A 12,108-nucleotide genomic window follows, 5' to 3' on the forward strand; every position below is an offset into this window, starting at 1 on the left:
AAGGGCCTGTCACCGGGGTGACCCATGCAGAGTTATGATGTCCCAAAGCCCCCTCAGGCAGATCACAGACAAGGGTCTGTCACCTGGGTGACCAGTGCAGAGTTATCATGTCACAATGCCCCCTTAGGCAGATCACAGACAAGGGCCTGACACCAGGGTGTCCAGTGCAGAGTTATGATGCTACAAAGCCCCCTTAGGAAGATCACAGACAAGGGCGTGTCACCTGGGTGCCTAGTGCAGAGTTATAATATCAAAATGCCCCCTTATGCACATCACAGACAACGGCGTGTCACCTGGGTGACCAGTGCAGAGTTATCATGTCACAATGCCCCCTTAAGAAGATCACAGACAAGGGCCTCTCACCAGGGGGACCATTGCAGAGTGATGATGTCACAATGCCAGCTTAGGCAGATCACAGACAAGGGGCTTTCACCTGGGTGCCCCGTGTAGAGTTATGATGTCACAATCCCCCCTTAGGCAGATCAAAGACAAGGGTGTGTCACCTCGGTGACCAGTGCAGAGTTATGAAGTCACAATGATCCCTTAGTCAGTTCACCGACAAGGGTCTGTCACCGGGGTGACCAGTGCAGAGTTATGATGTCACAGTGCCCCCTTCGGGAAATCACAGACAAGGGTCTGTCACCTGGGTGACCCGTGCAGAGTTATGATGTCACAATGCTCCCTTAGGCAGATCAGAAACAAGGGTCTGTCACCTGGGTGACCAGTGCAGAGCTATGATGTCACAATGCCTCCTTAGGCATATCAGAGACAATGTTCTGTCACTTTGGTGACCAGTGCGGCATTATGATGTCACAATTCCCCCTAAGGCAGATCACAGACAAGGGTCTTTCACCTGTGTGACCAGTGCAGAGTTATGATGTCACAATGACCCCTTAGGCAGATCACAGACAAGGGTCTGCCACGTGGGTGATCAGGGCAGAGTTATGATGTCACAATACACACTTAAGCAGAACAAAGACAAGGGCCAGTCACCAGGGTGTCCCATGCAGTGTTATGATGTTACAATGCACCCTTACGCAGATCAGAGACAAGGGTCTTTCAACTTTGTTGCTCCGTGTAGAGTTATGATGTCACAATGCCTGCTTAGGCAGATCAAAGACAAGTGTCTGTCACCTGGGTGACAGGTGCAGAGTTATGGTGTCACAATGCCCCCTTAGGCAGATCAGAGACAAGGGTCTGTCGCCTGGGTGACCAGTGCAGAGTTATGATGTCACAATGCCCCCTTAGGCAGATCACAGACAAGCGTCTGTCACCGGGGTGACCAGTGCAGAGTTATGATGTCACAATGCCCACTTAGGCAGATCAGAGACAAGGGTCTGTCACCTGGGTGACCAGTGCAGAGTTATGATGTCACAATGCCCCCTTAGGCAGATCACAGACAAGGGTCTGTCACCGGGGTGACCAGTGCAGAGTTATGATGTCACAATGCCCACTTAGGCAGATCACAGACAAGGGTCTGTCACCTGGGTGACCAATGCAGAGCTATGATGTCACAATGCCTCCTTAGGCATATCAGAGACAATGCTCTGTCACCTTGGTGACCAGTGGGGCGTTATGATGTCACAATTCCCCCTAAGGCTGATCACAGACAAGGGTCTTTCACCTGTGTGACCAGTGCAGAGTTATGATGTCACAATGACCCCTTAGGCAGATCACAGACAAGGGTCTGCCACGTGGGTGACCAGGGCAGAGTTATGATGTCACAATACCCACTTTAGCAGAACAAAGACAAGGGCCAGTCACCAGGGTGTCCCATGCAGTGTTATGATGTCACAATGCACCATTATGCAGATCACAGACAAGGGTCTTTCAACTGGGTTGCCCCGTGTAGGGTTATGATGACACAATGCCTGCTTAGGCAGATCAAAGACAAGTGTCTGTCACCTGGGTGACCAGTGCAGAGTTATGATGTCACAATGTCCCCTTAGGCAGTTCATCATCAAGGATCTATCACCGGGGTGACCAGTGCAGAGTTATGATGTCACAATGACCCCTTAGGGAGATCACAGACAAGGGTCTGTCACCTTGGTTACCCGTGCAGAGTTATGATGTCACAATGCCCCCTTAGGCAGATCAGAGACAAGGGTCTGTCGCCTGGGTGACCAGTGCAGAGTTATGATGTCACAATGCCCCCTTAGGCAGATCACAGACAAGGGTCTGTCACCGGGGTGACCAGTGCAGAGTTATGATGTCACAATTCCCCCTTAGGCAGATCACTGGTAAGGGCCTGTCACCTGGGTGCCCAGTGCAGAGTTTTGATGTCACAATGCCCCCTTAGGCAAATAACAGACAAGGGCTTGTCACCTGGGTGCCCAGTACAGAGTTATAATGTCACAATGCTCCCTTATGCACAACACAGACAAGGGCCTGTCACCTGGATGCCCAGTGCAGAGTTATGATGTCACAATGCCCCTTAGGCAGATAACAAAAAAGGGCCTGTCACCTGGGTGCCCAGTGCAGAGCTATGATGTCTCAATGCACACTTAAGCAGATCAGAGACAGGGGTCTGTCACCAGGGAGACCCGTGCAGACTTATGATGTCACAATGCACCCTTAGGCAAATCACAGACAAGGGTCTGTCACCTGGGTGACCAGTGCAGAGTTATGATGTCACAATGACATCTTAGGCAGATCACAGACAAGGGTCTGTTGCCTGGGTGACGAGTGCAGTGTTATGATGTCACAATGCCACCTTAGGAACATCACAGACAAGGGTCTGTCACCTGGGTGACCTGTGCAGAGTTAGGATGTCACAATATCCCCGTAGGCAGATCACAGACAAGGGTCCTTCACCTGCGAGACCAGTGCAGAGTTATGATGTCACAGTGCTCCCTTAGGCAGATCACAAACAAGTGTCTGTCACCTGGGTGACCAGTGCGGAGTTATGATGTCACAATGCCCCCTTAGACAGATCACAGACAAGGGCCTTTCACCACAGTGACCAGCGCAGACTTATGATGTCCCAATGCCCCCTCAGGCAGATCACAGACAAGGGTCTGTCACCTGGGTGACCAGTGCAGAGTTATCATGTCACAATGCCCCCTTAGGCAGATCACAGACAAGGGCCTGACACCTGGGTGTTCAGTGCGGAGTTATGATGCTACAAAGCCCCCTTAGGAAGATCACAGACAAGGGCATGTCACCTGGGTGCCTAGTGCAGAGTTATAATATCAAAATGCCCCCTTATGCACATCACAGACAACGGCGTGTCACCTGGGTGCCCAGTGCAGAGTTATCATGTCACAATGCCCCCTTAAGGAGATCACAGACAAGGGCCTCTCACCAGGGGGACCATGGCAGAGTGATGATGTCACAATGCCGGCTTAGGCAGATCACAGACAAGGGGCTTTCACCTGGGTGCCCCGTGTAGAGTTATGATGTCACAATGCCCCCTTAGGCAGATCAAAGACAAGGGTGTGTCACCTGGGTAACCAGTGCAGAGTTATGATGTCACAATGATCCCTTAGTCAGTTCACCGACAAGGGTCTGTCACCGGGGTGAACAGTGCAGGGTTATGATGTCACAATGCCCCCTTAGGGAGATCACAGACAAGGGTTTGTCACCTGGGTGACCCCTGCAGAGTTACGATGTCACAATGCCCCCTTAGGCAGATCAGAAACAAGGGTCTGTCACCTGGGTGACCAGTGCAGAGCTATGATGTCACAATGCCTCCTTAGGCATATCATAGACAATGCTCTGTCACCTTGGTGACCAGTGCGGCGTTATGATGTCACAATTCACCCTAAGGCAGATCACAGACAAGGGTCTTTCACCTGTGTGACCAGTGCAGAGTTATGATGTCACAATGACCCCTTAGGCAGATCAGAGACAAGGGTCTGACACGTGGGTGACCAGAGCAGAGTTATGATGTCACAATACTCACTTAAGCAGAACAAAGGCAAGGGCCAGTCACCAGGGTGTCCCATGCAGTGTTATGATGTCACAATGCGCCCTTACGCAGATCACAGAGAAGGGTCTGTCACCTGGGTGACCAGTGCAGAGTTATGATGTCACAATGCCCCCTTAGGCGGATCACAGACAAGGACCTGACACCTGGGGGCCCAGTGCAGAGTTATGATGTCACAAAGCCCCCTTAGGCAGATCACAGACAAGGGCATGTCACCTGGGTGCCTAGTGTAGAGTTAAAATGTCAAAATGCCCCCTTATGCACATCACAGACAAGGGCGTGTCACGTGGGTGCCCAGTGCAGAGTTATGATGTCACAATGCCCCCTTAAGCAGATCATAGACAAGGGCCTGTCACCTGGGGGACCAGTAGAGAGTGATGATGTCACAATGCCCCCTTAGGCAGATCACAGACAAGGGCATGTCACCTGGGTGCCTAGTGTAGAGTTAAAATGTCAAAATGCCCCCTTATGCACATCACAGACAAGGGCGTGTCACGTGGGTGCCCAGTGCAGAGTTATGATGTCACAGTGCGCCCTTAGGCAGATCACAAACAAGTGTCTGTCACCTGGGTGACCAGTGCGGAGTTATGATGTCACAATGCCCCCTTAGACAGATCACAGACAAGGGCCTTTCACCTCAGTGACCAGCGCAGACTTATGATGTCCCAATGCCCCCTCAGGCAGATCACAGACAAGGGTCTGTCACCTGGGTGACCAGTGTAGAGTTATGATGTCACAATGCCCCCGTACGCAGTTCACCGACAAGGATCTATCACTGGCGTGACCAGTGCCGAGGTATGATGTTACAATGCCCCCTTAGGGAGATCACAGACAAGGGTTTGTCACCTGGGTTACCCGTGCAGAGTTATGATGTCACAATGCCCCTTAGGCAGATCACAGACAAGGGTCTGTCTCCTGGGTGAACAGTGCAGAGTTGTGATGTCACAATGCCCCTTTAGGCAGATCACAGACAAGGGTCTGACACCTGGGTGACCAGTGCAGAGTTCTGATGTCACAATGCCCCCTTAGGCAGATCACAGACAATGGCCTGACATCTGTGTGCCCGGTGCAGTGTTATGATGTTACAAAGCCCCCTTAGGCAGATCACAGGCAAGGGCATGTCACCTGGGTGCCTAGTGCAGAGTTATAATGTCAAAATGCCCCCTTGAGCACATCACAGACAAGGGCGTGTCTCCTTGGTGCCCAGTGCAGACTTATGATGTCACAGTGCCCCCTTAAGCTGATTTCAAAAAAGGGTCACTAACCTGGGAGACTCGTGCGTTGTTATGATGTCACAATGCCCATTAGGCTGATCTCAGACAAGGGCCTGTCACCTGGGTGAGCCGTGCAGACTTATGATGTCACAATGACCCCTTAGGCAGATTACAGACAAGGGTGTGTCACCTGAGTGACCAGTGCACAGTTATGAAGTCACAATGCCCCCTTTGGCAGATCACAGAGAAGGGTCTGTCACCTCGATGACCATTGCAGTGTTATGATGTCACCATGTCCCCTTAGGCAGAGCACAGACAAGGGTCTGTCACCGGGGTGACCAGTGCAGAGTTATGATGTCACAATGCCCACTTAGGCAGATCAGAGACAAGGGTCTGTCACCTGGGTGACCAGTGCAGAGTTATGATGTCACAATGCCCCCTTAGGCAGATCACAGACAAGGGTCTGTCACCGGGGTGACCAGTGCAGAGTTATGATGTCACAATGCCCACTTAGGCAGATCACAGACAAGGGTCTGTAACCTGGGTGACCAATGCAGAGCTATGATGTCACAATGCCTCCTTAGGCATATCAGAGACAATGCTCTGTCACCTTGGTGACCAGTGGGGCGTTATGATGTCAAAATTCCCCCTAAGGCAGATCACAGACAAGGGTCTGCCACGTGGGTGACCAGGGCAGAGTTATGATGTCCCAATACCCACTTAAGCAGAACAAAGACAAGGGCCAGTCACCAGGGTGTCCCATGCAGTGTTATGATGTCACAATGCACCATTATGCAGATCACAGAGAAGGGTCTTTCAACTGGGTTGCCCCGTGTAGGGTTATGATGACACAATGCCTGCTTAGGCAGATCAAAGACAAGTGTCTGTCACCTGGGTGACCAGTGCAGAGTTATGATGTCACAATGCCCCCTTAGGCAGTTCATCATCAAGGATCTATCACCGGGGTGACCAGTGCAGAGTTATGATGTCACAATGACCCCTTAGGGAGATCACAGACAAGGGTCTGTCACCTTGGTTACCCGTGCAGAGTTATGATGTCACAATGCCCCCTTAGGCAGATCACAGGTAAGGACCTGTCACCTGGGTGCCCAGTGCAGAGTTTTGATGTCACAATGCCCCCTTAGGCAAATAACAGACAAGGGCTTGTCACCTGGGTGCCCAGTACAGAGTTATAATGTCACAATGCTCCCTTATGCACAACACAGACAAGAGCCTGTCACCTGGATGCCCAGTGCAGAGTTATGATGTCACAATGCCCCTTAGGCAGATAACAAATAAGGGCCTGTCACCTGGGTGCCCAGTGCAGAGCTATGATGTCTCAATGCACACTTAAGCAGATCAGAGACAGGGGTCTGTCACCAGGGAGACCCGTGCAGACTTATGATGTCACAATGCACCCTTAGGCAAATCACAGACAAGGGTCTGTCACCTGGGTGACCAGTGCAGAGTTATGATGTCACAATGACATCTTAGGCAGATCACAGACAAGGGTCTGTTGCCTGGGTGACGAGTGCAGTGTTATGATGTCACAATGCCACCTTAGGAACATCACAGACAAGGGTCTGTCACCTGGGTGACCTGTGCAGAGTTAGGATGTCACAATATCCCCGTAGGCAGATCACAGACAAGGGTCCTTCACCTGCGAGACCAGTGCAGAGTTATGATGTCACAGTGCGCCCTTAGGCAGATCACAAACAAGTGTCTGTCACCTGGGTGACCAGTGCGGAGTTATGATGTCACAATGCCCCCTTAGACGGATCACAGACAAGGGCCTTTCACCACAGTGACCAGCGCAGACTTATGATGTCCCAATGCCCCCTCAGGCAGATCTCAGACAAGGGTCTGTCACCTGGGTGACCAGTGCAGAGTTATCATGTCACAATGACCCCTTAGGCAGATCACAGACAAGGGCCTGACACCTGGGTGTCCAGTGCAGAGTTATGATGCTACAAAGCCCACTTAGGAAGATCACAGACAAGGGCATGTCACCTGGGTGCCTAGTGCAGAGTTATAATATCAAAATGCCCCCTTATGCACATCACAGACAACGGCGTGTCACCTGGGTGCCCAGTGCAGAGTTATCATGTCACAATGCCCCCTTAAGGAGATCACAGACAAGGGCCTCTCACCAGGGGGACCATTGCAGAGTGATGATGTCACAATGCCGGCTTAGGCAGATCACAGACAAGGGGCTTTCACCTGGGTGCCCCGTGTAGAGTTATGATGTCACAATGCCCCCTTAGGCAGATCAAAGACAAGGGTGTGTCACCTGGGTGACCAGTGCAGAGTTATGATGTCACAATGATCCCTTAGTCAGTTCACCGACAAGGGTCTGTCACCGCGGTGACCAGTGCAGGGTTATGATGTCACAATGTCCCTTTAGGGAGATCACAGACAAGGGTTTGTCACCTGGGTGACCCCTGCAGAGTTACGATGTCACAATGCCCCCTTAGGCAGATCAGAAACAAGGGTCTGTCACCTGGGTGACCAGTGCAGAGTTATGATGTCACAATGCCCCCTTAGGCAGATCACAGACAAGGACCTGACACCTGGGGGCCCAGTGCAGAGTTATGATGTCACAAAGCCCCCTTAGGCAGATCACAGACAAGGGCATGTCACCTGGGTGCCTAGTGTAGAGTTAAAATGTCAAAATGCCCCCTTATGCACATCACAGAGAAGGGCGTGTCACGTGGGTGCCCAGTGCAGAGTTATGATGTCACAATGCCCCCTTAAGCAGATCATAGACAAGGGCCTGTCACCTGGGGGACCAGTAGAGAGTGATGATGTCACAATGCCCCCTTAGGCAGATCACAGACAAGGGTCTTTCACCTGGGTGCCCCTTGTAGAGTTATGATGTCACACTGCCGGCTTAGGCAGATGAAACACAATTGTCTGTCACCTGGGTGACCAGTGTAGAGTTATGATGTCACAATGCCCCCGTACGCAGTTCACCGACAAGGATCTATCACTGGCGTGACCAGTGCCGAGGTATGATGTTACAATACCCCCTTAGGGAGATCACAGACAAGGGTTTGTCACCTGGGTTACCCGTGCAGAGTTATGATGTCACAATGCCCCTTAGGCAGATCACAGACAAGGGTCTGTCTCCTGGGTGAACAGTGCAGAGTTATGATGTCACAATGCCCCCTTAGGCAGATCACAGACAAGGGTCTGACACCTGGGTGACCAGTGCAGAGTTCTGATGTCACAATGCCCCCTTAGGCAGATCACAGACAATGGCCTGACATCTGTGTGCCCGGTGCAGTGTTATGATGTTACAAAGCCCTCTTAGGCAGATCACAGGCAAGGGCATGTCACCTGGGTGCCTAGTGCAGAGTAATAATGTCAAAATGCCCCCTTGAGCACATCACAGACAAGGGCGTGTCTCCTTGGTGCCCAGTGCAGACTTATGATGTCACAGTGCCCCCTTAAGCTGATTTCAAAAAAGGGTCACTAACCTGGGAGACTCGTGCGTTGTTATGATGTCACAATGCCCCTTAGGCTGATCTCAGACAAGGGCCTGTCACCTGGGTGAGCCGTGCAGACTTATGATGTCACAATGACCCCTTAGGCAGATTACAGACAAGGGTGTGTCACCTGAGTGACCAGTGCACAGTTATGAAGTCACAATGCCCCCTTTGGCAGATCACAGAGAAGGGTCTGTCACCTCGATGACCATTGCAGTGTTATGATGTCACCATGTCCCTTTAGGCAGAGCACAGACAAGGGTCTGTCACCGGGGTGACCAGTGCAGAGTTATGATGTCACAATGCCCCCTTAGGCAGATCACAGACAAGGGTCTTTCACCTGGGTGACCAAAGCAGAGTTATGATGTCACAGTTCCCCCTTAGGGAGATCACAGTCAAGAGTCTGCCACCTGGTTGACCAGTGCAGAGTTATGATGTCACAATGTCCCTTTAGGCAGACCACAGACAACGGTCTGTCACCATTGTGTCCAGTGCAGAGTTATGATGCCCAATGCCCCCATAGGCAGATCAAAGACTGGATTCTATCACCTTGGTGAACAGCGCAGAGTTACGATGTAACAATGCCCCCTCAGGCAGATCACAATCAAGAGCCTGTCACCTGCGTGACCAGTGCAGAGTTATGATGTCCCAATACCCACTTAAGCAGATCAGAGACAAGGGTCTGTCTACTGGGTGTCCCGTGAAGTGGTATGATGTCACAATGCCCCCTTAGGCAGATCTGAGAGAAGGGCCTGTCACCACGGTGATCCGAGCAGGGTTATCATGTCACAATGACCCCTTAGGCAGATCACAGACAAGTGTCTGTCAGCTGGGTGACCAGTGCAGGGTTATGAAGTCACAAAGCCCCCTTAGGCAGATCATAGACAAGGGTCTTTCACCTGGGTGACCAGTGCAGAGTTATGATGTCACAATGCCCCCTTAGGCAGATCAAACACAAGTGTCTGTCACCTGGGTGACCAGTGCTCAGTTATGATGTCACAATGCCCCCTTAGGCAGATCACAGGGAAGGGTCTGCCACCTGGATGACCAGTGTAGAGTTATGATGTCACAATGCCCTCTTATGCAGATCACAGACAAGGGCCTGTTTCCTGGGTGCCCAGTGCACAGTTATGATGTCACAATGCCCCCTTAGGCAGATCACAGACAAGGTTGTGTCACCTGGGTGACCAGTGCAGAGTTATGATGCCACAATTCCCCCTTAGGCAGAACACAGAAAAGGGTCTGTCACCTGGGTGACCAGGGCAGACTTATGATGTCACAATGACCCCTTAGGCAGATCACAGACAAGGATCTGTCACCTGGGTGACCAGTGCACACTTATGATGTCACAATGCCCCCTTAGGCAGATCACAGAGAAGGGTATTACACCACGGTCACCAGTGCAGAGTTACGATGTCACAGTGCCCCCTTAGCAGATCAAAGAAAAGGGTCTGTCTCCTGGGTGACCAGTGCAGAATTATGATGTCACAATGCCCCCTTAGCCAGATCACACACAAGGGTCTTTCACCTGGGTGACCAGTGCAGAGTTATGATGTCACATTGCCCCCTTAGGCAGATCAAACACAAGTGTCTGTCACTTGGGTGACCAGTGCTCAGTTATGATGTCACAATGTCCCCTAAGGCAGATCACAGACAAGGGTCTGCCACCTGGGTGACCAGTGCAGAGTTATGATGTCACAATGCCCTCTTATGCAGATCACAGAGAAGGGCCTGTTTGCTGGCTGCCCAGTGCATAGTTATGACGTCACAATGCCCCCTTAGGCAGATCACAGACAAGGTTGTGTCACCTGGGTGCCCAGTGTAGTGTTATGATGTCACAATGCCAACTTAGGCAGGTGACAGACAAAGGCATGTCACCTTGGTGTCCAGTGCAGAGTTATAATGTCACAATGCCCCCTTATACACATCACAGGCAAGGGCCTGTCACCTGGGTGCCCAGTGCAGAGTTATGATGTCACAGTGGCCCCTTAGGCAGATCACAGACAAGGGTCTGTCACCATGGTGACCAGTGCAGAGTTATGGTGTTTACAATGCCCACTTAGGCAGATCACATACAAGGGTCTGTCACCTGAGGGACCCGTGCCATGTTACAATGTCACAATGCCCCCGTAGGCAGATCAGTGACAAGGGCCTGTCACCTGCGTGACCCGTGCAGAGTTATGATGTCACAATGCATCCTTAGGCAGATCACAGACAATGGTCTGTCACCAGGGTGACCAGTGCAGTGTTTGATGTCACAATGCCCTCATAGGCAGATCACAGAAAAGAGTCTTTCACTTGGGTGACCAGTGCAGAGTTATGGTGTCACAATGCCCCCTTAGGCAGATCAAAGACAAGTGTCAGTCACCTGGGTGACCAGTGCACCGTTATGATGTCACAATGCCCCCTTAGGCAGATGACAGACAAGAGTCTGTCACAACGGTGACCAGTGCAGAGTTATGATGTCACAATGCCCCCTCAGGCAGATCACAGACAAGGGTCTGTCACCTGGGTGTCCAGTGCAGAGTAATTATGTCACAATGCCCCCTTAGGCAGATCACTGACAAAGGTCTGTCACTGGGTGCCCAGTGGAGAGTTATGATGTCACAAAGGCCCTTAGGCCGATCAACGACAAGGGTCTGTCACCTGGGTGTCCAGTGCAGCGTTATCATGTCACATTGCCCCCTTAGGCAGATCACAGTCAAGGCCCTGTCACCTGGGTGACCAGTGCACATTTATGACGTCACAATGCCCCCTTAGGCAGATCAAAGACAAGAGTCTACACCTGGCTGTCCAGTGCAGAGTTATGATATCACAATGCCCCCTTAGGCAGATCATGGACAAGAGTCAGTCACCATTGTGACCAGGGCAGACTTATGATGATACAATGCCCGCTTCGGCAAATCAAAGACAAGATTCTGTCACCTGGTGAACAGCGCAGAGTTATGATGTCTCAATAACCCCCTGGCAGATCACAGACAGGGGCCTGTCACCTGGGTAACAAGTGCACAGTTATGACGTCACAATGCCCCCTTAGGCAGATCAAAGACAAGGGTCTGCACCTCGTTGTCCAGTGCAGAGTTATGATGTCACAATTCCGCCTTAGGCAGATATCAGACAACGGTCTGTCACCTGGGCGACCAGTGCAGGGTTATGACGTCACAATGCCCCTTAGGCAGATTACAGACATGTGTCTGTCACCTGTGTGACCAGTGCAGAGTTATGATGTCACAATGCCCCCTTAGGCAAATCACAGATAACGTCCTGTCACCTGGGTGACCCATAGAGAGTTATGATGTCGCAATGCCCCCTTAGGCAATTCACAGACAAGGGCCTGTCACCTGGGTGATCATTGCAGGGTTATGATGTCACAATGCCCCCTTAGGCAGATCACAGTCAGGGGTCTTTCACCTGGCTGACCAGTGCAGAGTTATGATGTCACAATGCCCCCTTGGGCAGATCAAAGGTAAGTGTCAGT

The sequence above is a fragment of the Gorilla gorilla genome, chromosome 23 (genome assembly GCF_029281585.2).
Source record: "Gorilla gorilla gorilla isolate KB3781 chromosome 23, NHGRI_mGorGor1-v2.1_pri, whole genome shotgun sequence".
Classification (NCBI taxonomy): Eukaryota; Metazoa; Chordata; class Mammalia; order Primates; family Hominidae; genus Gorilla; species Gorilla gorilla.